At 37.4% G+C, this 26,031-nt stretch overlaps 1 pseudogene across 1 annotated transcript; it reads left to right on the plus strand.

Annotated features, from left to right (window-relative positions):
* Positions 1 to 22,690: 22,690 nt before the first annotated feature.
* LOC308509364 (ubiquitin-like modifier-activating enzyme 1) lies at positions 22,691 to 25,262 on the plus strand (annotated as a pseudogene). The gene has a single exon. The product of its transcript is annotated as a ubiquitin-like modifier-activating enzyme 1 (transcript).
* Positions 25,263 to 26,031: the final 769 nt, after the last annotated feature.

A 26,031-nucleotide genomic window follows, 5' to 3' on the forward strand; every position in this document is an offset into this window, starting at 1 on the left:
CTTTACTTCTCTAGGTTCACCTCCAGTTGACTGATCAGACCCCCAGCCTTCTAATACCCCTCTCTTACCTGTGTCATAGTCCATTATATGCAGACCCACTGAAGCCAGCAGAAATGCTGGTTCCTATTATTCTACTGTAAGAGAATGTATATTAAACAGAAGATTCCCTTAGGATTTTATATTAAGGAAACTAGGTATAGTTTTGTCTATTTCCAAATGCTTCCTCTGTAAATAGAGGCAAAATCCCAAAGCAAGAATTGGGAATTGCAATCTATTGTATCCTTCATATGCTTTCTGATAAACAAGCTTTCCACTCTTCCTATAAACAAAATCATCACCCCATAGAATCATTGGTGCCCTACTCCATTGTATCATCTTGCCGTTACAATGTTTTCAAATCATTGAGGGGAAAAGTAGCTTAAATTATGATTGAGCCAGACATGTAAGGCCAAAGCATAAATACATTTTGAAAAGATGGGATACTTTAACTATTCAGAGGAAGAAATAAACTATAGTGAATGTTTTCCCCCTCCACTTGTCCATGTGTCACCATTTGAGAACAAGCAGAAGTCTGCCTAATGGCATATGTAGCATGTGTGGCACGTATGTGTGTGTGTGTTTCCACTCATTCATACTTTCATGTAGATAGATATATGCATATATATATATATATGTATATATATATGATATATATATGTATTATATATATAAAATATATATTTGTATTATATATTTATATCATATTCTTAGTGACATTTACAACGTCATACATCGCAATTTATTCATTGACCCTGGGAGAAGTTAATTGCTCTATTATACTATTAGCTTATATATAACCCAGCTTTCAAATGAGCTTCACTTAAAATTGGCAATGTTAACTTATACCTGCAAAAAGGTGAGTATATTTTCTTTTAGCTTGAGAATAGAGGAGACCATTTCTCACACATGGTATATGCCTAAAGACTATTTTTTTTTCTATGATTATTATGCAAAACCACAAGGCAGGCTTTTGTGTTAAACATTTTTTACTAAAGAACTATCGGGAAACAAATAATGACTCTCACAAAGTAACCACATGCTGGACAGAATGTTTATTCAAAACATTTGTTTGAGTACAGATGAGACACAGTGAATAGGATTACAGAATTATCCTGCTTGTAAATTCATCATTCCATTATTTCAATAGCATTTACCAATTTGAGAAATACAATAATTTCATCTTTATTAAGATATTTTATTAATGGGAAAAACATTTTTTTCACTTTATAGAACATGACTAGAGAACACTCAGCTCTTTATGGGTAATCTCATTCTCACGCTTAGTTTATCTGCAGGGCAGAGGTGAAGCAATTTAGAGATATGCGGGGCAAACTAATTCTGGCATACAAAGTATAGAAGTTAAAATATTAACTAGTAGCAATCTCCATTGATCCACGTTGAAGCAGTATTAAATGATTTGACCTATCCCATCTTTCAATTCATATCTGTTTAATAAGTGAATGAGTAAAAAAAAAAAAGAAAGAAAATTAAAGTATTTATCTAGAATTTTAAAGTGTGTGGGGGGGATACACTGAAACCTCATTTATGACAATAAAAGCTATTCTGACCTCAGAAGTTCTATGAAATCTGAGCTTTTCATAAGAATTATTGAGTTGATAATTTGAAATGATAAATCTGATGTAGTTTTTTTCATCAAATAGTTGTATCTTCCCAGAGTTCATATCAACAGAGTGTTTATTAAACATCTGTGTGCCTGCAGGTTCTCTGAGAGGGACAGGGGATAAAAGGAGGAAAAGCTCATATGTTTATGTCACTGTTTACAGAGTATGATAAATAAATATTACCTTTAACTGCTTCAGCATTTAAGGTATTTCCTAAGGAGTTAAAAAAAAACACACAAAAACTAGAATGCAAAGCACGGCTAAAGATTCAGTTCTTTTCTATTAGCATAGTTTAATTTGCTTGTCCAGGTCCTTGAACAATTAATAAAATAATAGGTGAGATAGAGAAATGTTGACATCTTGCTCTCATCCCCACCCTTTGTCTTTTTAGTTCTATAATCAGTCATTCCGTATTATTATTGAGATAAACCTAGATAAAGAAAAAGTACCTCCTTTCTGTATATCAACCCAATAAATGCCATGAATAAAATGAGTGCACTTAGGAAAGGAAACCAAGATATGTTTACCCTTTAGTGTGAAGATGACTGCATGATAGCAGAAATTGCTGAAAAACAACATAGTTTTGTTTTGTTTTGTCTTTTCTAATCAAGTTGCCTAGATAAGTAAGGGCTCAAACTCAGAAGAGCTGCTGTGCTGTGTTGGTCTGAATGAATAAAATAGATGCACAGATCATAAATTAATGCCTAGAAATGGCCTGTGAACTTCTGCCAGGAACAGCTAATTTGTAACAATGGGGGCCTCGTGAAAATGACAGTTTCAGTCGGCATGGGTAGGCAAGCCGAGCCATTTGAGAGGATGGAGAGCATGGTCCCTGCCAATTGATGTTGGCAGGGGTAGTCAACCCACTGAGTTCCAGGGTTCATAAGCATATTGAATGCTATGAGAACAGACACTGTCTGTAAAAGCATGAGCCATGAGAGGGCAATGGGCTGCAGACTGCAGAGAGGAGGACTTCAGGCAGGTGGATGGCACAGACACTTATAAAAGTTGTGGCAAATGGGAAATAGGAATAGAAAGGAGCCAGATACAAGGAGAAAGAGGTGAATGGTCAGATGTAAATTCCCAAGAAATGTGAGTATAGAATGTTTAGTAATATTTTTCTAATTATAAAAGTAACACATGTTGAATGAAAAAGAGAAAAAGACAAATACTGATAAAATACAAAAAAGGTACAGAGGGAATAAAAATTATTCTACTACCATCACCACATACATAGTATTGTATGTAGTACTGTTAAGACTTTATTCTAAGTTTCTTCTAGAAATGTTAGTTCAAGAATTTAAAATGATGAAAAGAGTTATTAAGGAAAGATATGTTAGACAAATCTCTTATAATGTGGATAATATTAACTTTTCCCCTCCACATATCTTACATTATGAACAACTAATCTGTAAATTAGGGAAATTACAGCAAACTACCAAAAATATTATGGAGACCTTCTACGAATTTATAATTTTACCCATTTTTTAGCGAAGAACTATTTTGAGAATACTTGCCCATGTGTGTATATTGATAGAAATTAATGAGACTAAATTAGTTCTAATTACATTACATTACATTTCTCTGCTTCAAAATACTTGTTATATGCCACAAAAAAACTTTTCAGTTGTTCATTAAATAGACTTACTCCTGTTGTCTTTTAGGAAAGAAATCAATTTACTCTAAGAATGTGTGGATGAGGTTTAGGTAGGGTCATGAGGTAATATATTGGCCATTCTTGAATACTTTGGGGAATCAAAGAAGGCACTGTTCATAATTCTTGGGATAACAAGTGTAAACCGAGACTGTCTCATGAAAGCTGGGCCTCATGAGCATCCTACATTAAGAATATCTGGGAAAATCAGATTTTCTTCTGCACATATTGTCCCGTCTTGGCCCCTGGTGACCGGGAGTAAGTGGTTTTAAGAGGAGTAGTGTTGGTCCAACTCCAGAATACAGAGTCCACTCTTAATCTCTGTTGGGCTTACAGCAGGTTTATTGAAAGGTCCCCCTTTGATCTGTGCTGCCTAAATGGAGGAGGCCTGGTTTTAATCCCAGTGCATAGTGCTAAATGCTGATCTCTGTCTGGCAGGACTACTTGGAGAAAACATGACTCCCTCTTAAAGATGATTGATGACGTTGCGGAGATCTGGGAAATGTACTCCACTGAATCTGTGTCTCCCGGGAATCCCTGTGGATATAGGATGGCAAGCTGCAGTCCTAGGCCCAGAGCATAGCTCACAGGGACTATGTGTCTGTTGTTAGACTTTTGGATACTAAGACACACTGTTTTTTTAGTCTGCTTCAGCCTAAGCTAAGTTATTCAAAGCAGACAGTAAGTTCTTAATTTTAATGACTACCTATCTGATTTCTAGACATTCCATTAGGGACTTTTCTAAATCTTTCTATTTATTTATTTTTTCATAATGGGCTTTATTTTCATTATGGTTTATATTTCTTCTTTCATATCTATCATCGTTTTAAAATATATATAGTTTCTGGTCCCTTTCAGGTCATTCTGTCATCTGAAGTTCTTGGGGTGGATGCCAATCCTTTTATTTATTTTGTCTGCTATTGTCTTACGAATGAATGGATCTCATTTTTCTCTTTTCTTTCCTTCTTTTTTCTTTTCTTTCTTTGTTTTGTTTTGTTTTGTTTTGTTTTGTTTTTTTACTTTTAGCTCATTAGTAGCTAGTTTTTGTGTGACTGTGTGTTTGCGAGGTAAGGGGCCTTATTGGGCCTGAGAAGGATGAGTTGTTTCACTTTGTTTTCCTGTGGGATTCACTTACGGTCTGAGATGAGGAATTTTCCTTCAAAAGTTTACATTCATTTCTACAGGGTATCTCAAGAGGGTTGATCCCAAACTGGGTTCCATCAAGTCTTTTTGCATGGGACTTTTAGGCTTGGGATTTTTAGGCTTGGGATTCCCCCAAGATACTCTAAATTCTGAATCCACAGTATCATGTACTTGAGGCTTGAGTTTCATTGTCTTCTGACCCAAGAGAAGAGACATACTTCCCTGCTACCGCCCTGAGCCAGGGGGCGGTGGTTCTATAGCTCTTTATTCACTGCTCACTCTTTGCATACTTCTTCCAGTGCCCTGGATCTCTATGAGGATTTCGCTTCCAGCTCCTCACATTTCCTGGGCTTGTGGCCTGGTGCACAGTCCTTGTGTAGGGCCTGAAGACCTGGCTCTGTCCAGGAGGGCCAACATCTGGTCCCCCGCCTCCCCCTGGGTTTCTGCACTGTGACCCCCCTCTTCATTTCAGGCATTGGGGAATTCCTGTATATTATACATACATAGGTCATGAATTTGTAATATTTGGAAGATATGTATGTATTTCAATTGAGAAGATAGGAAATAGCTCAGTCTACCAACTTCATGGAACTGGATTTTCCCCCACTTTTGTTTTCCTCTTTTCATTTTATTTCCCTTTTTGGATGTGAGTGGGAAAATTATTTCTTTAAACATATTAAACTCATTATAAGCCTGCCTTTCATTATTATTATTATTTTTTTTTTTTTTACCTACTTTGGCTTCCTCTGATTTTATTAGTATTGTTTTAATGATTTCTAAATGCTTGAAGAGTGAGCCTACATGCAAATATTTTCAAGATAATATTTTTGAACAAAGTAAATATTTCCACTGTGGGAAACACCAATATAATTGTTTCATTGCTTGATAATTATATGAACACTCAATAAATCTGTACATGAAACCTAATTAGAAACCTAGTCTTTTGAAATTTTCAACAAACATACTTTTTTTGTAATCACACTTGATTAGATATTTTAGGAAATGAACTATTATTTAAAACTACTCAGAATATTTTAAAAATGTTAAATCAGGGAAAGTTTCATGGGGAAAATTATTGTATTATTAAGTATAATGACAAAATTCTTAATCTCTATTCCTTAATCATATCAATTCAATTTGCTAATGACATTAATATTAGCAACCTGCATCAGAATACATATAATGCAAACAATGCTAAATTTTATCAAAACAAAATGGTAAAGATACAAAACTTTATCACAAAGATAATTATCTATGTAATAGACACCATGAGAATTTTTTAAATTGCCATTAATAATTGATTTGTTCAAGTCATACTTGATTTCAAAAAAAAAAAAACAGAATACATTTAAATATTTTAACTCCCCAATTAAGGTGGTTTCAAAAATATTTGACATAGATTCTATACTTTGAACTCTTTCTCAAATTGTGTGAAACTGAACCATACGGGGTGGGGAGAAAACAATTCTCTGGCTATTAATATCATTGTCAGAAATCAATGTGATAAAGTAGAAAAAGTGGAAATAATGCCAATCAGAATATATGAGGAAATAGCCATGGGTGTAGGAAAAATATCACTACTTCAAAACTTATTTCACTATGACATGAAATTTAAAATGGTGACTATAATTTCATATAGCACATGAAACACAGGAAATGTACAATCAATCAAAAAGCTACTCCAATTTGAGACAAATATGGTGCATGCAGATCTCTTTGTAAGGGACTATCCATGGTCCCTACAAATGATGATAACATCAATACCATTATTTTCTCACTGTGGAGGTCATCATCATCACCATCATCATTAATAGAGGGCCAGCGAAATGGAATAAGAAGAACATTGCCCTCATTTCCTAAGAACCAATTTCAAGTCCTGATTCCACACACTTACTAACTATATGTTATTGGGTTAGGTCCACAAATTCTCTGCATTCTTTGCTTCTGAAAACTAGTGGTAATGATAATGCCTGCCTTACTAAACTCACAGTGTTACAAGCATCAATTTTTAAAATGCATCATTATAAAACACTGCAAAAGAATATTAGTTTTCATTGTATATTATTCAAAAAGAATAGGAACTGAGTCTCTTTTATATGCCTACAACTGGGTTTTATGCTAGAACAGCTTCAGAGAATAAGATACCTTCATTTTATCCAATACAATGTATCGAAAATATAACACCAGTTTTTACTATTTCAAGACTTACAATTGTGTTTTCTTCTGGTTACAGATATTAAGCACGCTCATTTGGCATATGTATTGTTTCATCACTACATATAAAACCATTGTTGAGACAAAGCTGTATTACTTCATTAGTAGTAGCAAATTTTTTATATCTATGCTCATTTGGTTGATTTGTCTCCCAGCAGGAGATTTCATTATGCACATTTTTCAGAAAATGTTCATGGGTAGCATAATTTCGAAGTCTTTGCATATATAATAATTGATTTCTGCTGACATCACAGATGATGTGTGATATTTGTTTATATGTATTCCTTGAAAGAATGAATGACCAACAATGATGAGAAATAGAGGAGGGTTACTTCTGCTTACTTCCAGTCATGGTTACTTTGGGTTGCATTGTTGCTGCTTCCATACCTATTTTCCATTACAAAGAACAATCTAGGGCTATATTGTCAAATATGTGTGTCTATTTAAAATAAATTAATTAGATTTAGATAACACTAGCCACATTTCAAGTGCTCAGTAGCCATATATGGCTAGAGGCAGCCATATTGGGTAGCATAAATGCACACTATTTCCAACATAATCAAAAGATCCAAAGGACAGCATTATTCTAGGGTGTCTGCCTGACTTTGCCCAAAGATCTCTCACAGGCACAAATTCAGAACTTGACCCAAAGCATTGGGTTTTACTTTTACAAGGTTTAGACCCTTTAACTTTCTCTAGGCAGCCTTTTACAGCCTCTGTAATGAAATGAGTGTCTTTCTACAAATTAAGTGCATGCTAGTTACCCAATGACTTTTTGGTTCTCCAGTTGTTCTCCTCCTAATTCATTTATTCACCATTTTCTTTTCACCAAACATTTGAGGTGACACAAGTTTTAAACAATGTAAAACTATATGGGATAAATTCTGCATTTATAGGTTCTGAGAGACCATTATATTATAAAATTGTACTGTTTCAATTCACTATGATCACATATATGGTGTTTTTATCTTGTAGGGTTGTTTTTCTTTAAGTACTAAAACTTAGAATCAGTTTATTCCTGATTTTTATAGTTGTCTATGTTTACAAAATACATTTTAAGCGAGGTTCATTAAGTTTAAATTCACTGATATATATATAGGAATTACTGCCAAAATCAATGATGTATTTTTCCCCATGGAAAACCAAAGAGCACATATTGTAATGCTCTGAGTAAAGAATGATTTTCAACACAATTTGAGAGAACTGTGATATAAAACCAAATGTATTTTCAACCACAGATGTACACTATAACTGAATTTCTACAAAGCCAAACAAACGGAATAAAAATAAAAGTTTTTGTCTAGCCAGCTATTTGGCAGAAAACAATTTAGACAAAGGAAAAACATTTTTTTTTCCTTAATTGAACTCAGTGCAATCAGAATATGCAGGAAGATAACCTGTTTAATTCTGAAATAAAGTGAGAGTAAATGGGAAGCTGTCATTTTATTAATTTCATATATTTACTACACGGAGAAACTGTGGTTATGAAGGCTTAGTAAATGTCAAATTATAGTTGTAATGATTATATCGAAAAAGAAGCCAAACATGTGCATGGCCTAACTACAAACGTCAGTGGAATTGGAGCATGAAGGAGAAAGTGAGAACTAGATCTTTGAACTGATTAAGGAGAAACCATCCAAAGGAAGTTAAAAATGATATTTAATGTTAGAGCAGTGGTCTCGCTATTTCAGAGAACACATTGTAAATGGTAATGAAGAACTAAATCTCTCTCTCTCTCTCTCTCTCTCTCTCTCTCTCTCTCTCTCTCTCTCCCTCCCTCCCTCCTTGTACCCCCTTTTCCTCCCTTCCATGCTCCTCTTCTTCCTTCCAGAATCATAGAGGAAGGTGAGTACATAGCTAAGATCAGGTCAATATTCAGTTTGTGATTTCCCAAATGGCGTAAAAACTAGCGTTGTGAGCACTAAATGAACATGCTCCCTATGGAGGTGGTAGGTTCCAACAGGTGTCAGGTTAGCATAGATGAGTTATCTTAATTGAAGACAAAGACCGAGAATTTGTAAGCATGGGGAAAATGCCTATTTTGTAAATCTATTCTTGACTTAGAGTTTCCGTATCTTATTCTCTGACAATACACGTTGTGTTTAACGATAGAAAATAACCATGGCGTTAAAGATGCACATTTTATTCATAAGGAAAAATACTCTTGGGTTTCAATGTAATAGAGATATTCTGACTTCAAAACAAGGAATATTTACCTGAATCCTAATCTTGGATCTTTATGGATCCCATATCAGTTGAGGGATAACAAAAAACTCACACACTGTTCTCAACAGACGCGCAGTTAGCATTTAGGCAACAACAGTTCATTTTGTGGGATTCGCTCATTCATCGCAGGATATTTGACATTCCTGCTACTAAATAGCAACAGTGTCCCATAGTCATCCAATCCCACACTCACACGCATGCACACATGCACACACACACACACATGCACACACTCACATGCACACACACACACTCACACACACACATGCACACACACGCGCACACACACATGCCCCTCTCAACACAGACGCCATGTTTCCAAATACTCCCTAGGGTTGGCAGGTGGGGTGGTTTCACCTTCATTAAATAAAACTCAAAATATTGCAGATGAAGAGGGAGCCCTAATACCTGAGGGCATTGGGTGTGAGTGAGGGAACTTAAAAGGTGTTGATAGAAAATTAGATCAGGGTGCTTAGAATCATTTCTTCCCTGATTTCTAAACTCACCAGATGTTCCAATGATTGCTTTTCATTTTATCTATCTATCTATCTATCTATCTATCTATCTATCTATCTATCTGCTTAGTTATTTAGTTATTTAGTTACAAAAAACACACTTGTTACAAAAACAGGAGAGAAATCAAACAACACATGGTGTATGTATACACAGTAAAAGGGACAGTCCCCTTCACCTTGCCACTTCTCCTACTTCCCAGCAACATTTCCTTCATTTGATTTTAAAGGGCCTTTCTAAGAATTATGAGTCTGTGTTTTAAACTCATTTCAAGCTTCACTTCTCCGTGCAAGGCCAAATCTATCTACATGGAAAGTTTAAAAGATGCTGTTGATTCCGTAGCTAGATTAATATGGTTCCATAGCTAGATGGGGAAAGTAACATTTCCAGGGACTAATGATATCATTTGTTATGATACTGCTTTCTCCTCTCCCTGGGGCCTTCTAACCTCACTGCTGAACTCTCCAGTTTGGGAAAATTGTCTTGTGCAGATACAGTCTGATCCAATGCAACAGCACTTTTTGGAATTCCCTAGATTTGGTGGCAGTCATATGCAAGACTGTCTAAGGGGAGTCAGTGACAGCTCTCCAGATGACTAATCATAATGAAACATGACCAGTGCTATAACTGTACAATAGCTGCTGCCACCCTCCACTCCTAATCAATTATACGTTAGCTCAAGAGTCTTCCTACCAGGGCTCTGTGGCTTCACCAGGTGATATGATTCAAATGATAGACGCCAACATCTCAAAGGGCTGTAAGAGATCCAAAATTCCAAATATTTCATAATTGGAGAAAGTATGATCCCAGGTGATGACTTGTGCACGTTTACTCAGTAAGCTTATCCATCAGAACTGTTCATGAAAGGGCATCTAAACAACACAGGTGCATTTGCAATGACTTCCTGAAGATTATGTGTTCAATTTGGTTTTGTTTTTCTTTTTGATTTTTTTTTATTTTCTGTAAGGAAGCCTGGTCTTTGTGAGATAAGGAGAAAATGCAATGGAGAATTATTTGGAGTGCAAGCGAGGTAAATCAATGATTGGTCTAAGAAGATAATTTAGAGAGCACTTCTTTAATAGTGTTGCATGAGCATTTAGTCTTTGTATGGCCTCACTTGATCTAATTAATTCTTTCCCCCCTAAGGTCTTCGATTTCAAAATGATAATTTTTATGTAAAGAAATTTTATTGACCATTTTGTAAAAATCCATAAGTTTAAGGAATGTATTTTAATGCTTTATGCCTAATATACTCACCTCATTAAAAAAGAAAACCTGCATGTTATAGTTGAGGAGGATTTACTGTTGATCTACAAGAAAAATTTAACACTTCTCAGACTTTTGGCTAAGATCAAGTGTAGTGCAAGAATAAAATGAAGCCACGCATACATTTAATATTAACTAATTAATTATATAGATGGCTAAGTCTCATACAGTTGAATACACTTGTTTTCCCAAACAATAGCCTTCTCCTTAAAACACTAAATGAGATGTTATGCACAATCATGTACTTTCATTAACATAAATTACTTTCTGCTAAAATACCCCCGATAGAAAACCTAGACCACATCACTCAGGTTTTATTTCCTTTTCGTTTTAAAACAAACATGGAAACATCATGAAACATGGGTGAATGCGTATTTTTGTTAAAACAAGCATTACTTAGCAAAATCTCAAAGCTCTGTATGGTCTTCTGTTTTATATAGCTTTAGTATCTTAACCAACTAAACTATAACTAGGATACATGGAAATCATTTCCTACATCCTCTGGCATCTATTTTCTTTGTGTTAACGGAGTATCTCAGAGGCTCTACCGAGAAAATAAAACATTTTCTCAAAGAGGATGAAATGGTTATATACGTCGTTGTTTTGGGGTTATAGTCACAGAGTTATCTCCTAATAGCACTTACTGCTTATCAAAATACAAATTGATGATGGTGATTGACACAGACTTCAGGAGAGATGAAGCTCCAGCATTACATCACTTGCCTGTGCACACTATGGGAGATGTTTGTACCCTGTGGATACACCAGAAATAGGAGCATGTGTTGATTTACATGACACACAAAAACTATGATGAGCCAATACATTTCTGCTGGTGATCATAACGTCCTGTGGTTATACCATCAGTATGTTAATATTTTAACCCCCAGATGACAACTTTATGGTTAAATGAGTAGAGGCAATATGTCAGGACTTATATCTGAGTGAAAAGTTGTTAATGGTTCCTGATGTCGATTTCAAGGATCATAAATCTTTATTTTTCAGTGCTGGCATATGCTAAAGTGATACTGAGAAATGCATTTTGATTCAGCTGCCTTTTTTTTTTTTTTTTTTTTTTAGCACAGTCTAAGTTTCAGTCTGGAGATAGTAACTCCAATATGCCCCTCACCCTACTATCTGAGCAGATAACCTCGCTTCTGTTTTAATGATGTTATAAAAATAACCAAACATGAACTTGCTCACGTACCTTCATTAAATCTGCCAGCTCCTTTGTATGTGTATACCCTCAGCTCCCTCCAGGTTACATTGCAGGAAATGTCATTCCTATCAAGTGCTAACCTCTCGTGCTCTGGTTGCCATCTGCTCTTCCTTCTCAAGGATTTTTGCCCCTTGATTCACCCCTGTTTCTTGGAAGTTTGGTTTCTCTGTCTCCTCTCTATCAGTTCAATTAACATAGAAATATGCATTAAATCTCTGATGTAAACAAAAGATGAATGGTAAAGGAGTAAAACCTCTCCTTTCATCTCAGTTTTCCTATCTACTGCTACATTTCTCTGATCCCCTTCACAGTAAAACCACTTACAAAATTGTCTTCTATCACATCTTCACTTCCTTTTCATCTTCCATTTTTCTCCTAAAATCATTCAAAAATCACTCCATGTTTCACATTTCAGGGAGGCTACTATTATCACGGTAGCTTTGCCAAATTTAGTAATCACTTGTCTAAGTTTATCTTTCTTCATCTTTCAACAGCATTCAACACAGTTGACAACTCTTAAAACATTTTCTTGTCTTGACTTCAGTCCAATTATTTTCCTGGGGTTTTGTTTTGTTTTGTTTTGTTTTGTTTCCTTTTGTTTTGGCTTATCTTTCTTAAATTTCATTGCTGCTTTCTTCTATTTCTCTTGGAAAAGTGAAGTACCTTAGTGTTCAGTTCTAAGCCCCTTTCTCTGCCTCAAGTAATTTTTTTTCTCTAGAAAATCTCAAGAGCCGTGACTTTCAATGATATCTATATAATCCAATTCTGATTCTCTGTAACTGAAGTCGGTAAACTCATTTCCAAGAGGACCAGTTGATTCTGTCCCTTGGGTGGGAAATACCTATCTTAATTTCAACAAAACAAACAAACAAACAAACAAACAAAATACTTCTTGATACTCCAAGACCTGTTCCTTCTGCTTTCTTCTTTATATCGGTACGTGCCACCATTGCCTATCTAGTTGCTCAAGCCAACACCAAACAATCATTCTTGATTCCTCTCTTTCTCTCACCATAGCGTCCAAACAACAAGCGAATCTTATGATGGAACTTCCAAAATATATACTGAAAATACATCCCCCTTCACTTGATTCTCTACCCAGCAGGCAGGGTGTTCTTTGAAAAACTTAAACCAGGTTATATATCCATCCACACACTCCAGTTTAAATACTTTCCTCCAGTGCCTTCGTACCATCACATAGAATCTTTACTTCATGGTTGGAGCCTTTACATTTCCTTAGAATACTCTTCTGATTCTTGCTTCTAGAGTCACCCTGACCTGGGACCTTTACTTCCCTGGCTACATATCCTTTCTCTTTCCTTCCGCCAACCACATTGACAGTCCTTATTTCTTATTTCTGTTTTCACATTAAAGAAGCTTTCTCCTTTGAATGGAATATTGCTCCCTATTCTGATAATATTCTCTCTCTCTTAATTTTGGAATATCTGCATCTTTCTTATAATTTAAGCCCAGAGCTGTAGTGCTGATTATACAGGCCATCCACAGTGGCCATATTCATTTCTTAGCTCAAATTTCATCCCTACAGAGAAACTTTCTTGTGACTGAATCCAAAACAAAACAATAATAACAACAACAATAACAAAACTCAGAGGAATTTGTGGAATTTGGGGAGGGAGAAATGTAGATGGCTATGTTCAAAGTGCTATCTTTACTTGGAAGTCTCTGCTGATATTTTTTTAAATTATATGCAGAATCATTGATTTTGATCCATCTTTCCCTGAGAACAAACTCTGCTTAGGGACATCTGCTCATCCCCAGTTCCATTACTCTGGCATGACTCTTGGGTAAGAGAAAGAAAAGCAAAGAAAAGGAAAAGAAATGGAAGGGAAGAGAAGGGAAAGGAAAAAGAAAAGGATAGAAAGAAGAAGGGACAAGAAAAGAAATAAATGACAGGGAGTGAGGAAGGCAGAAGCAAGAGAATCTGATATGTTTGAATACATTGAGGGGAGATTTATACTTATAAAGAATTGGGAAATAATTTGATTATAGAAAACAACAGCAAAAATAAGGCAAATATTAACCTCAAAGAAAGCAAGTTGTAGAGGAAAGAAAATATAATCATAATAAACCATTCAACACAGCTGAGCCTTAAAGTGTATTTTAATAATATTTGTGAAATCATTAGGCAAACATTGACTATTGATTGAACTAAAAATTATTGCATAGACACCTGGGAAGAGAAGTATTTGGGGTGGTAGGGGGTGGGTGTGATAAAGACCCTCTCCTTGACCAAACTTTAGACAGGCTCCTCGGAGCCCTTTTCTCCTAGGCTTTTGTCTTGAGCCCTGTCTTTAGCTTGCCTAGCCCAACCCTCCTAAGCAGGAATTCCTCACACCTTTGATATCTGATGAAATTCTTCATCCCCACTCTTGATATCTGGTCACCCTGTTGTGACTTAAGCAAGAATCCCCCCACCCTGAGGTTTCCTCTTAGTAATTGTCCATCAGTTGACCCCTTCACTCTGCTCCTTGGCTACAAATCCCCAGCTGTTTTCACCGTATTCAGGAATGAGCCTGATTGCTCTCCACTATTGTGATTGTCTTGACACTTATCACAACATTCTGAATAAAATCTTCCTTACTGTTTTTAACAAGTATCAGGATAATTTTTTTAACAGGTACGTATGAAAGAACAATCTATACTTCCATAGGGGAATGCAATATGCCTGAAACAGGAATCAAAACATAGCAACATTAGCATATTTTTTAGACACATGGAGGTAAATGGCAAATGAAATAACTAAAGGTTTACCATTTGGGTTGCTTTTGGAGGCGAGGAAAGGTGGCGAGAGTTGGGAATGACTTTGGGGAAGGGGAAAAGGATGCTCTTGCTTTTTTTATTCAAACCTGTAGAATTATTTGAAACTGTCTGCATGTATAACTTTTATAATTTTAGTTTTTCTTTAATGCACATAACACTGAATTGCAAAAGGAAAGTATAGCACATGTGTTTATACAAACACAACTGTGTATTACAAGCTATGGATTTTTTTATGCCTGGCTAGATCAAATCAAAATCACATATTAAATGTTATCAACATATTAAATTCTTAATTATTAAATAATTAAGGTGAGTTTTAAAGCTGTTTAATGAGGAGTTAGGGCTATTTTCATAATAGCCATTTTGTAGTTAGGTACATGCTTTTCTGTTTGGTCCAGAAGACCAGAAGCTGACAAGGTAAGATGAATTGACCCAACATTTCTAGCCTGACATGCTTCAGGAGTGTTCATTTTCCAGGGCAATAGGAAGGGATTTCAAGAAGGTGATCTCCTCCATTGAGCCTGCACAGGAAATCCTAATTGACACTTCTCACCCTTAGCCCACTGCAATGTGGTCCTGCCTTTTTTTCTCTTTCATCTGTCCCCTTTCTACCCACCCACAAACACACAACGGCAAATTCCATCAACTGTGACTAGGGACTATCCACACTTGAAACAAATCACTGAGATCCACTCAGCCTAAGGTGGTCTTTGTCTCTCAAGGAAAAAAGGAGAAAAACAAAGGGTGGGGGAGTAGAATAGGTAGAGTATATATGCCAATGAAACAAATGCAAGAGTGCCCCCAATAATCCCCCTACATGCTGTATTCTTGTTCTCCTATGTCTAATTGGAAGTTGTGAATATCTACCATCCCACTGTTTCTCAGAAGTCTAATTACAAGCCAACGTGGTTCTCAATTAGAATAAGTGCAATATTTGCCGGTGACGTCTGTGCTTTCAAGTGTCACAGCCAAGTGCCATGCTATCCAATATATGCTCACCACTGCTCATGTGGGACCAAACCCACACTTCCTAAGACACAGGAACTGCATTGTCATGACATATGTGGCATAATATTCCCTGCATTTAAGCCCCAGAAGCACTGTTCTTTTGCTAACACAGTCTTCTGCTATAATCATAGCAGTTTTTCTTTCAGCAGTAAAAGTCTCCCAAACTACAGTTAGGCATTTTCTGCTTTCCAATTACTTGCTGATGTTATGCCAAGTACAGAATAATATTTTCATGTATCATTAAACAAATGCAGTTGTGCTCCCCAAACAAGTTTCAGTTTGGGCTAAACTACATCCATTAAAGCTTTCATAAATGGCACACCCTTCAGCTTGTAGTTTTTTGTTTTTTTTTTTGACTCATAAATATTTAAGCTGCACAGATAATACCTTGACTTCCCAGCAAGTGGTGCATTAGTTGGGCAATCTGTATAGCATAAAACTCTGTAGCACAGGAAAACTAGGAAGAGAAAAATAAGTTGTCTTACTAGCAGAAAACATACTAGAATCCTAACATCTCCTTATTTCCAAGAAATAATCTATTTTTTCTTTTCTATATATACAAAAGTAATCATTTAAAAGATATGTATATTAATGATACAATATTTGAGTATAGTAGGTACTATGGATTTATAGTAAAAGATGGGTAAATTTTTTTTTGAGCATGTGTACGAAACCTGAAAAATGAAACCTAAGTCTAGAGATACCAATACAATAAGAGTAAAGTAAAAAGATAAGTCTAACGCTATATTTTTGTCAAAGATAGTTTGAGGTGAGTCGAGGAATGTTTTCTGTAATGGTTAACTGCTTTGATCCAGTTAGTCAGAGACCGTTTGGTTGCTAAGAACTGAAACTCATGCTAGCTATCATAAGTGAAGGGAGACGTGCGTGAAGAATGGGATATGCACTCAAATGCTCTTCCCTGAGTTATATCACCTACAGAGACACTGCAGTATATCTATGCAATGAAATCCAACTGTGTAATTAAAGGGAACAAATACTGACACGTCCACATCAAGAGATGAACCTCAAAAACAGGATGGTAGGTGAAAGAAGCCAGACACGAGAGAGGACATATTGTAGGATCCCATTTCTATGAAATGTCCAGTATAGGCACATTTATAAGTAGATTAGTGATTGCCTGACACTGAGAGTGAGAGTGAGGATTAACTATCAGTGGGCAGGAGAGATCTTATTAGGGAATGAAAGTTCTAGAAATGATTTATGGTGATAGTTGTATCACTCAGTAAAGTTACTCAAAATCACTGAATTATACACTTGAAATGAGTAAATTTTACATGTAAAATAATCTCAATAAAGCTGTTTTTTTTCTGTTATTTTTGTTTTTTCTTTTCTTTTCTTTTTTTTTCTTTCTTTTTTTTTTTTAAAGAGAGTAGCATAGATTACAGAGCCAGAAGGCACAGATTTATAGGCAGCAGCTCTGTCTTCTCTTCCAGCCTGGAGCCTCAGGCAGCCAAGCTCTGTGTTCTTCTCCCTTGAATCTCTCTAGAAAATCCTCGCCCTCAAGGTCCTTTCAGTTCACCAAGGATTTGGGTAAACATGAGCCAACTCTGACCACAACTTTATATAATCCTATGATTCCAGAGACATTGTCTGAAAAATACTTCATGTGAATTCAAATTCTCAAGAGAAAGATGATAGAGTGAGCCCAAATCAGTTTAGTCACTTGATGCAAACATTGATTTCTAGGTTTACCTTCAGGAAAGACTAGAACAACAATGTGAATAAAGAAGATAATCAACAACTGTCTACTAAATAGTCTTCAAGAAAACTTATATGGAGGTTGAAATTTTAGAAGAAAAATAAAACCTTTTTCAAAACAATTCTATATTTCACATTGGAATTTACAAATTTCACTCACATACATTATCATATATGATCTTTATGACAGCCTTGTGATATATGGAAGAAAGATGGTCCCATCCCTATTTTAAAAATTAAAATATTGAAGATCAGAAAGGTAGAACAAAATGGCTTTTGGATTGGTAATTTGGACACAGTCCCTCTAAGCACTTCCACTGTGCCTATACATTTGAAACACCTTAGCAGTTTTAAAAAAGTGTCTAATAATAATAATAATAATAATAATAATAATAAGCTGTTTGATATGGGTTCTATTAACAAAGAAGAAAGTAACACTAGCTAATTTATTCCCTCCTTCCCCCATCCTGTCTACCTGAAGGATTCTTTCAAGGATCACTGTTTATCTGTGGGTTTGAATGTGGCTTAAGTTTAGCATGACCCAATAACTATTAAACTGGTAAATTCTAAAGTACAAGGAGCATTATTAATAATAAAGATAGGACAAAAGGCATAATTCTGATTGTCCTGCCTCGACCCAGGTTGTATCATCTTTTTTTAAGATGAATGTAGTGTTAATGGCTCCTTTCTTCTAGAATATAATTCAGATTCATGGATCCAACATGTCCTTTCCTGGGGAGAACTGAAATCCTGTGGTAAATTTGGATTTCAGGGACAGGAAACAGAGTGAACATTATTACAACAGAAAATACTTTGAAATGTGGCCAAGCCCCAGAATTTTTAGTGCTTTCCTCCTACAAGCCTGGTTCTTCACCACACAAAGATCAGAAACAAGACTTCATTACCTAAGAGATATTTGAGTTATAAGAGTACTTTGGTAAATATAAAAGTCCTTTATAAGAAATATGTTTTACAACATTTTCTCCCAAACTGTTGTTTTCTTTTGCAATTTATTAACTGTGGCTTTTGAAGAGCAAAATATTTTAATTTTTAAGTCTAAAATATCAACTTTTATTTTTCCTGCTTTTTATGTCTTATCTGTCACAAATATTTTTCCTTCTATGTTTTCTTCCAAAAGCTTTATAATTTTAGATAACACACATATATTCAGTAGCCACATTGAGTTAACTTTTGTATTATCTTTGCATATGCTGTGAGATAAAGATTATTGTTCAATTTCATTTATTTGTCTTTATTTATTTGCATATGGCTATCCAAGTGATCCAGCTAACCTGTTAAAAAGATTAATCTATGTGGCTGAATAATATGCCATTGTATGGGTATACTGTATGTTAAGTCACTCATCACTTGATAGACATTTGGATTGTTTCAGCTTTTTAGTCATTACGAATAATGCAGTTATGAACGTTTGCATACATGTTCTTCTGTGCACCTTTGTTTTCAATTATCTTGGGTTATACTTAAGAGTGGAATTGTTAGGTCATATGGTCACACTAACTTCTTGAAGGACTGTCAAACTAGTTTTGCCTAAAGGCTGCACCATTTATATTCCCACTAGCAATGAATGAGGGTTCCAATTTTTCCTATCCTTGTCAACACTTGTTATTGTCTGTCCTTCTTGTTATACTCTTCCTAGTGAGTGTGAAGTATCTCCTTGTGGTCTAGATTTGTGTTTTCTTAGTGACTCATTATGTTGAGCATCTTTTCATATGTGTATTGGCCACTCGCATATGAGAGAGAGAGAGAGAGAGAGAGGTGTGTGTCTCACAGATCTCTAGTCTCTGTTTATTTCTTTTCTTTTTTTTTTCTGTCCCTTAGACTCATTACTAAGATAAGCTTGATAAATCTTCAAGTTTGCTGATATTTTCTTTCATCTGCTAAAATCTGCTAATTTCTTCTAGTAAAACTTTAATATCAGTTATTATATTTTTAAACTCCAGAATATCTATATTGGCTCTATTTTATAATTTCTCTTTATTAATAGTCTTTTTTAGGGGTAAGACCATCATCCTAACACTTTCCTGTATTTTTTAGATATGGTTCTTTAGCTCTTTGAACATATTTAAAAATAAGTGATTTAATGCCATTGTCTAGTAAACCCAACATTGGGTTTTCTTAGGGACAGTTTCTATTGACTGCTTTTTTCCTCTATTTGAGTCATAATTTATTTCTTTGCATATCTCACATATATTTTTGTTGTTGAAAACTGGACATTTTACTTTTTTTTTTATTAGTTTCAGGTGTACAAAACAAGGAATACTTAGACGTTCATCATTTATATCCCTCATACTGTGAACCCCCCACCCCCCATCCACTATCCCTCCGACCTCACACTGAACCATCACATTATATATATAAAATTATAGTTGGCATTCATTAATGTTTAGCTTCTGGTGTACAATGCCGTGATCAGGTATCCACAGTATCCCTGAGGTGGTCTCCCAAATAGGACGCATGTCCATCGGATACCCAACAAAATCTTTACAACATTATTGAATACCTTCCCCAAATTAATTTTCAAAAAAAACCCTGAGGCCATCTTGTTGTTACCAGCTGCGTCCAAATCCCTTCACCTTTCCCCTTATCCCCAACCCCCCACACACACACCCATCTAACAACTCTCGGTTTTTTCTTTGTGTCCCCAAAACTGTTTCTGCTTAGTTCATTCACATAGTCTTTTCTTTAGATTCCATATATAAGTGAGATCATATGGTACTTGTCTTTCTCTTTCTGACTTATTTCACTTAACATAATGTTCTCTAGATCCATCCATGTTGCTGCAAATGATAAGATTTCTTTCTTCTTTATGGCTGCATAGTACTCCATTGTATAAATGTACCACAGCTTCTTAATCCAGTCATCTACCGATGGGCATTTTGGTTGTTTCCATATCTTGGCTATTGTGTAAAGTGCTGCAATAAACATAGGAGTGCATACAGATTTTTGAATTGGAGTTTTGGATTTCTCCGGGTAGATGCCTAGGAGTGGAATTACTGGATCATAGGGTAGTTCCATTTTCAGATTCCTGAGATACCTCCATACTGTTTTCCATAGTGGCTGCACTAATCTGCAATCCCACCAACAGTGCACTAGCGTTCCCTTTTCTCCACATCCGCGCCAGCATTTGTTGTTTGTTGATTTATTGATGATAGCCATTTTGACTGGAGTGAGGTGGTATCTCATTGTGGTTTTTATTTGCATTTCTCTGATGGATAGTGAGGTTGAGCATTTCTTCATATGTCTTCTTGCCTTCTGTATGTCCTTTTTAGAAAAATGTCTCCCCAAGTCCTCTGCCCATTTTTTAATTGGGTTGTTTGTTTTTTGGACTTGAGTTGAGTAAGTTTTTTATAGATTTGTGATATTAATCCCTTATCAGATATATCATTGGCAAATATCTTTTCCCATACAGTAGGATGAAAACTGGACATTTTAAATACTGTTATGTGGCAACTTGAGAAATCAGATGTTTCTCCTTCATCAGGGTTGTTTTGGCTGTTTGTTGTTGTGTTGTGTTGTTTGTTTAGTGACATCTCTGAAGTAATTCTGTAAAGTCACTTTATCATGTGTGGCCACCCAAATCTCTGGCTATCAGCCAATGACTGGACAGAGGTTTTCTTAGCTGTCTCTAACCAATAGGCCTCACATTCTTTGTCAAGGGGCTCTGTATGTGTCCTGGGTCAGGCCTTCAAAACTCATCCAGACTTTACAACTCCAGCTTAGCCATCACTTTCTCTTTGCAGGGTCTCCAGATTAGCTGGAGGTGAGAGCTCAGGGCCTTCTTATGTTTTCCTGAACATGCACTCTGCCCAGGAATGTGCCCAGCTGTATATGTGCACATAGCATTCTACATTCTCAAGAATATACTGTAGCCTTTCAATGTCCTTTATAGATATCTCATGCCACAGCTTTTCCTTTTAAACTTTTGCAAACCTGTTAATTTATCCCAACTGTTACTGACATCTTCAGTATTCAGTAATTAGATCTCGTTTTTTTTTTTTTTTGATATTCAAGAATTGCCACTGATTGGTTTTGAAAAAATGTTTCTGGGAAAAGGCTGTTTGCACTAAACTTACTTAGTAGTTCTATACTACATAGGTAATTATGTACTCTGCAAATAGAAATTGTTCTACTTTCTTTCCAACTTGTATTTCTTATTGATTGCACTAGGTAGAAGTTCAAGTATAATGTCAAATAGGAGTAGTGATAAAGGTCATCCTTTCTTTTATTCTTATCATGGGGGGAAGGAATTCAGTATTTTACTATTAAGTTTGATGGTTTGATGCTATCCATGAGATTTTTGTAGATGTTCTTTATTTAATTGAGGAAATTCTCTTCAATATCCAACTTGCTGAGAATTTTTTTGTGTGTGTGACAAGGTGTTCAAGGTGGTCAAATAACTTTTTTTTTTGAATCTACTGAATCCTTCATATGATTTTTTTTTTCATTTTAGAACCTTAATATGGTGAATTAGATTGATTAATTTCCAAATGTTAAGCCCTTCTTTCATTCCTGGGGTAAACCACACTAGGATATATATAAGTTAAGAATCTTTGTGTCTATATTTCTGAGGTATATTGCTTTGTAGTTTATTTCCTTTCTTTTTTGTAGTATTTTTGTGTCTTTTGTTTTCATTTCAAGGTAGGTAATGAGGGCCTCGTAAAAATGAATGGGGAATTGTTCTTTGTTCTCTACTTTTTTAAAAGAATTTGTATAAAATTAGTTTTATTTCTTCCTTATATATTGGAAATAATTTAACAGTAGAGCCATCTGGGTCTGGAATATTATTTATAGGAAGGCTTTTAACTATGAATTTGATTTCTTTAGTAGATATAGGGCTATTCTAGCCATTATTTCTCTTTAACTGAGCTTTGGTAGTTTGTCACTTTCAAGGATTCTCAATTTCATTTAAATTGTTGAATGTCACGTCACAGAATTTTTTAAATAACGGAGGACTCCCAAGAGTTTGTCTTATAAGAATTATACCTATCTTACTGAATTAGAAATTATGACTAAGCATTTGAACGCAAGAATACACATACTATCATTCAATAAAATGATAGCCCAGTATCACAATGATGTTATCTCAAGAGGTATAGTCTCTGAAAAATTCCACTAAACACTCATGAGAGAATGAGAATTAGCAAGTCATACTATAAAACATTTTGTCTGGGCCTCCAGCTCCATGGCCGCCATCTTGTTTTGGCTCTTGAGAGTTGCCACTAACAAAAAGAAAAACCTACCACATCTGGACCACCTCTGACCCTTCAGATGTCTAGTGTGCTACTATCCAAGAAACACTGAATCTTTGGGCCTGATTCAAAACCAAGTTCTAACTGCTCCTCCACCTATTCTGTGATATTCAAAGTGCCCTCAGGACTTTTGGCATTCCACTGGAATGCCAAAAAAAAAAAAAATGGCAGTGAAATGGCGATAGATGAGTATCCCCTCAGCTGTATGTGATGGGCAATGAGGCAATGAAGCATCTCCAGACATCCAGTGTGCTGGTGTCAGGCCTCCAGGGCCTAGGTGTGGAAATAGCCACGAATATCATCCTTGGTGCAGTCAGAGCTATCACCCTGTATGACCAGGGCACTGCCCAGTGGGCTGACCTCTCCTCCCAGTTCTACCTGCAGGAGGAAGAAATCGGTACAAACCAGGCTGAGGCGTCATAGCCCCAAGTTGCTGAGATGCAGGGCTATGTGCCCATCTGCCCATCATGTACTATGTACCCTATACTGGGGCCCTCGTTGAGGACTTCCTTAGTGGTTTCCAGGGGTGGTCCTCACCAATATGCTCCTGAAGTACCAGCTACAGGTGGGTGAGTTCTGTCACAGCCATGGAATCAAGCTGGTAGTGGCAGATACGTGGGGCCTGTTTGGGGAGTTGTTCTGTTACTTTGGAGAGAAAATGATCCTCACAGATTCCAATGGGGAACAGCCCTGATGTTGTCACCTGCCTAGATGAGGCTCTGCATGACTTTGCCTCCTTCACACAAGTCCAGGGCATGTACAAACTCAATACCACCTGCCCCATACACAATAGTGTCCTTTACATCTTCAGTATGTGAGATACTTCCAGCTTCTCTGACCACGTCCTTGGAGGCATCGCCAGTCAGGTCCAAGTACCTAAGAAGATGGGCTCCCAATCCTTGCTGGCCTCACTGGCAGAGCAAGACTATGTGAGAACAGACTTTGCCGAGTCTTCTCGCTACTCAGCTGCATGTTGGCTTCCAGGCCTTGCATCAGTTCTGTGCTGATCACAGCCGGGCCCCTCGGCCCCACAGTGAGGAGGATGCAAAAGAACTGGTGAGCCTCGTACAGGCCGTGAATGCTCTAACCCTGCCGACAGTGCAGCAGGACAACCTGCAGGAACGCCTCATTTGGAAGCTGAACGTGTGACGGCTGAGATCTAGCATCTGTAAACGCCTTCACGAAGGGTCTGGCCTCCCAGAAAGCTATGGAGGTCTGCTCTGAAAATGTATGCCTATCATGCAGTGGCTGTACTTTGATGCCCTGGAGTGTCTCTCCTCACGAAGGACAAGTGCCTCCGTGCCAGAACCGTTATGGTGGGCAGGTGGCTGTATTTGGCTCACACCTACAAGCGAAGATAGGCAGACAGGGTTACTTCTTGAGGGGTGCAGAGTCCGTTGGCTGTGAGCTGCTTAGGAATTTTGCAGTGATTGGGCTAGGCTGCGGGGAGAGGAGGGCAATCACCGTGACACACATGGACACCACCGAGATCCAATCTGAACATACAGTGTTTGTTCCTGCCCTGGGATGTCTTGAAACTGAAGTCAGGCACAGCTGCTGCAGCTGTGCACCAGATAGACCCAAACATCCGTGTGATGAGCTGTCAGAACCGCAGGAGCCCTGACACCGAGCATGTCTTTGACAGTGACTTCCTCCGAAACCTGGGTGGTGTGGCCAGTGCCCTGGACTTTGTGGACGCCCACTTGTGTATGGACCGCTGTGTGTACTACCGTAAGCTGCTGCTGGAATCGGTCACACCGTGTGCAAAGGGCAGCGTGCAAGTGCTTATCCCAGACTTGACAGAGTCATATAACTCCTGCCAGGACCCTCCTGAGAAGTTCATTTCCATCTGCATGCTGAAGAGCCTCCCCAATGCCACTGGGCACACCCTGCCGTGGGCTCGGGATGGCTTTGAAGGCCCCTTCAAGCAGACAGCAGAAAACTCCACCGTTATGTCACAGGCTCCAAGTTTATGGAATGGCCAGTGCAGTTGGCAGACACTGAACCCCTAGTGGTGGTGCAGTGCAGCCTTATGCTCCGGTGGCCACAGACCTGGGCTAACCATGTGACCTGGGCTTGTCACCACTGGTGCACCCAGTACTGCAGCAACCTCTGCACAGCTTTCCTCCCACCAAGCTCAGGAGCCTTGTTTGGGCTGGGCCCGAACGCTGTCCACACCCACTCATCTTTGACATCAACAGTCCCCTGTGTCTGGACATGTGAGGGCTGATGCCAACCTGTGTGCCCAGACCTGTGGGCCACCGGGCTTTCGGGACAGAACTGCTCTGACCATACTCTTACAGTTGGTACAGGTCCCCGAGTTCACCCCCAAGTCTGGCATCAAGTGTCACGTCTCTCACTAGGAGCTACAGAACACGAACGCCTCTGTTGGCAACAGCCGCCTACAGGAACTCAAGGCCATACTTCCCAGCCCAGAGAAACAACCTGGGTTCAAGATGTACCCCATCAACTTTGAGAAGGAGGATGACAGCGGCTTCCTTCTGGATTTCCTTATGGCTGCGTCCAACCTCCCGGCAGAGAACTCTAACATTTCTGCTGCGGACCAGAATAAGGAGCCTTCTAATGTTTAGAATTGAAATTCTTAATAAAGAGTTATTAATCCATAAAAGGCATATTGTATTTTAGAATTATTATGAAAATGATTTAGATGTCACAGACCCATTTAAAGGGCCTCAGGGTCTTCCAGGTCTTGATGATTTGAGGGCTGGTGGCGTCATCTACCTCAATGTCATGACTGTACACACTAAATTGTTTACACAAGAAACCGAGGGGAAATCCTGCCTTTTCTCCCTCAAAATTCATGTCCAATTCATCAACAATACATAGTCAAAATGCAAGTATGAAAATATTTAGTGGGCTTTTAGTTCAATGTGAGTTAAGAGTGATAGGACTAACATATGCCACAGCTCCCACCAACACTCTTTCCACCTGACAGAAGTGTAGTCACATCTTATCAGAGTTTCTCTTCTTTCCATCTATGCTTCCTCTCTGTTCTCTCATTTTAGAGAAGAAAGTCATCGTCTTTAGGAAGGCTAACATGGGCTCCACACCATGGCCTGCTCCGTTGTATTTTCCTCTTCCTTCCAGCTCTCACACTTTCTTCCTGCCCAAAATACTCAAGCATTAGAACATAGACAAGAATCACAGATCTCCTGAGGCTGTTTGTAATAATGGTCTGTGCCCACTTCTCTGGTCCCCAACCCACTCTCAATTTACTGTGTCTCCATCTTTGTTCCACTTGTTGGATCAGCACCTTCGCTGGATTTCACCTGTAGTGCCAGGGCAGACTTTGTCATCTTGGTCTACCTAGCATTTCATAATAGAGTTTTCCCTAATTGA

This window comes from Rhinolophus hipposideros, assembly GCF_964194185.1.
Source record: "Rhinolophus hipposideros genome assembly, chromosome: 16".
NCBI classification, from domain to species: Eukaryota; Metazoa; Chordata; class Mammalia; order Chiroptera; family Rhinolophidae; genus Rhinolophus; species Rhinolophus hipposideros.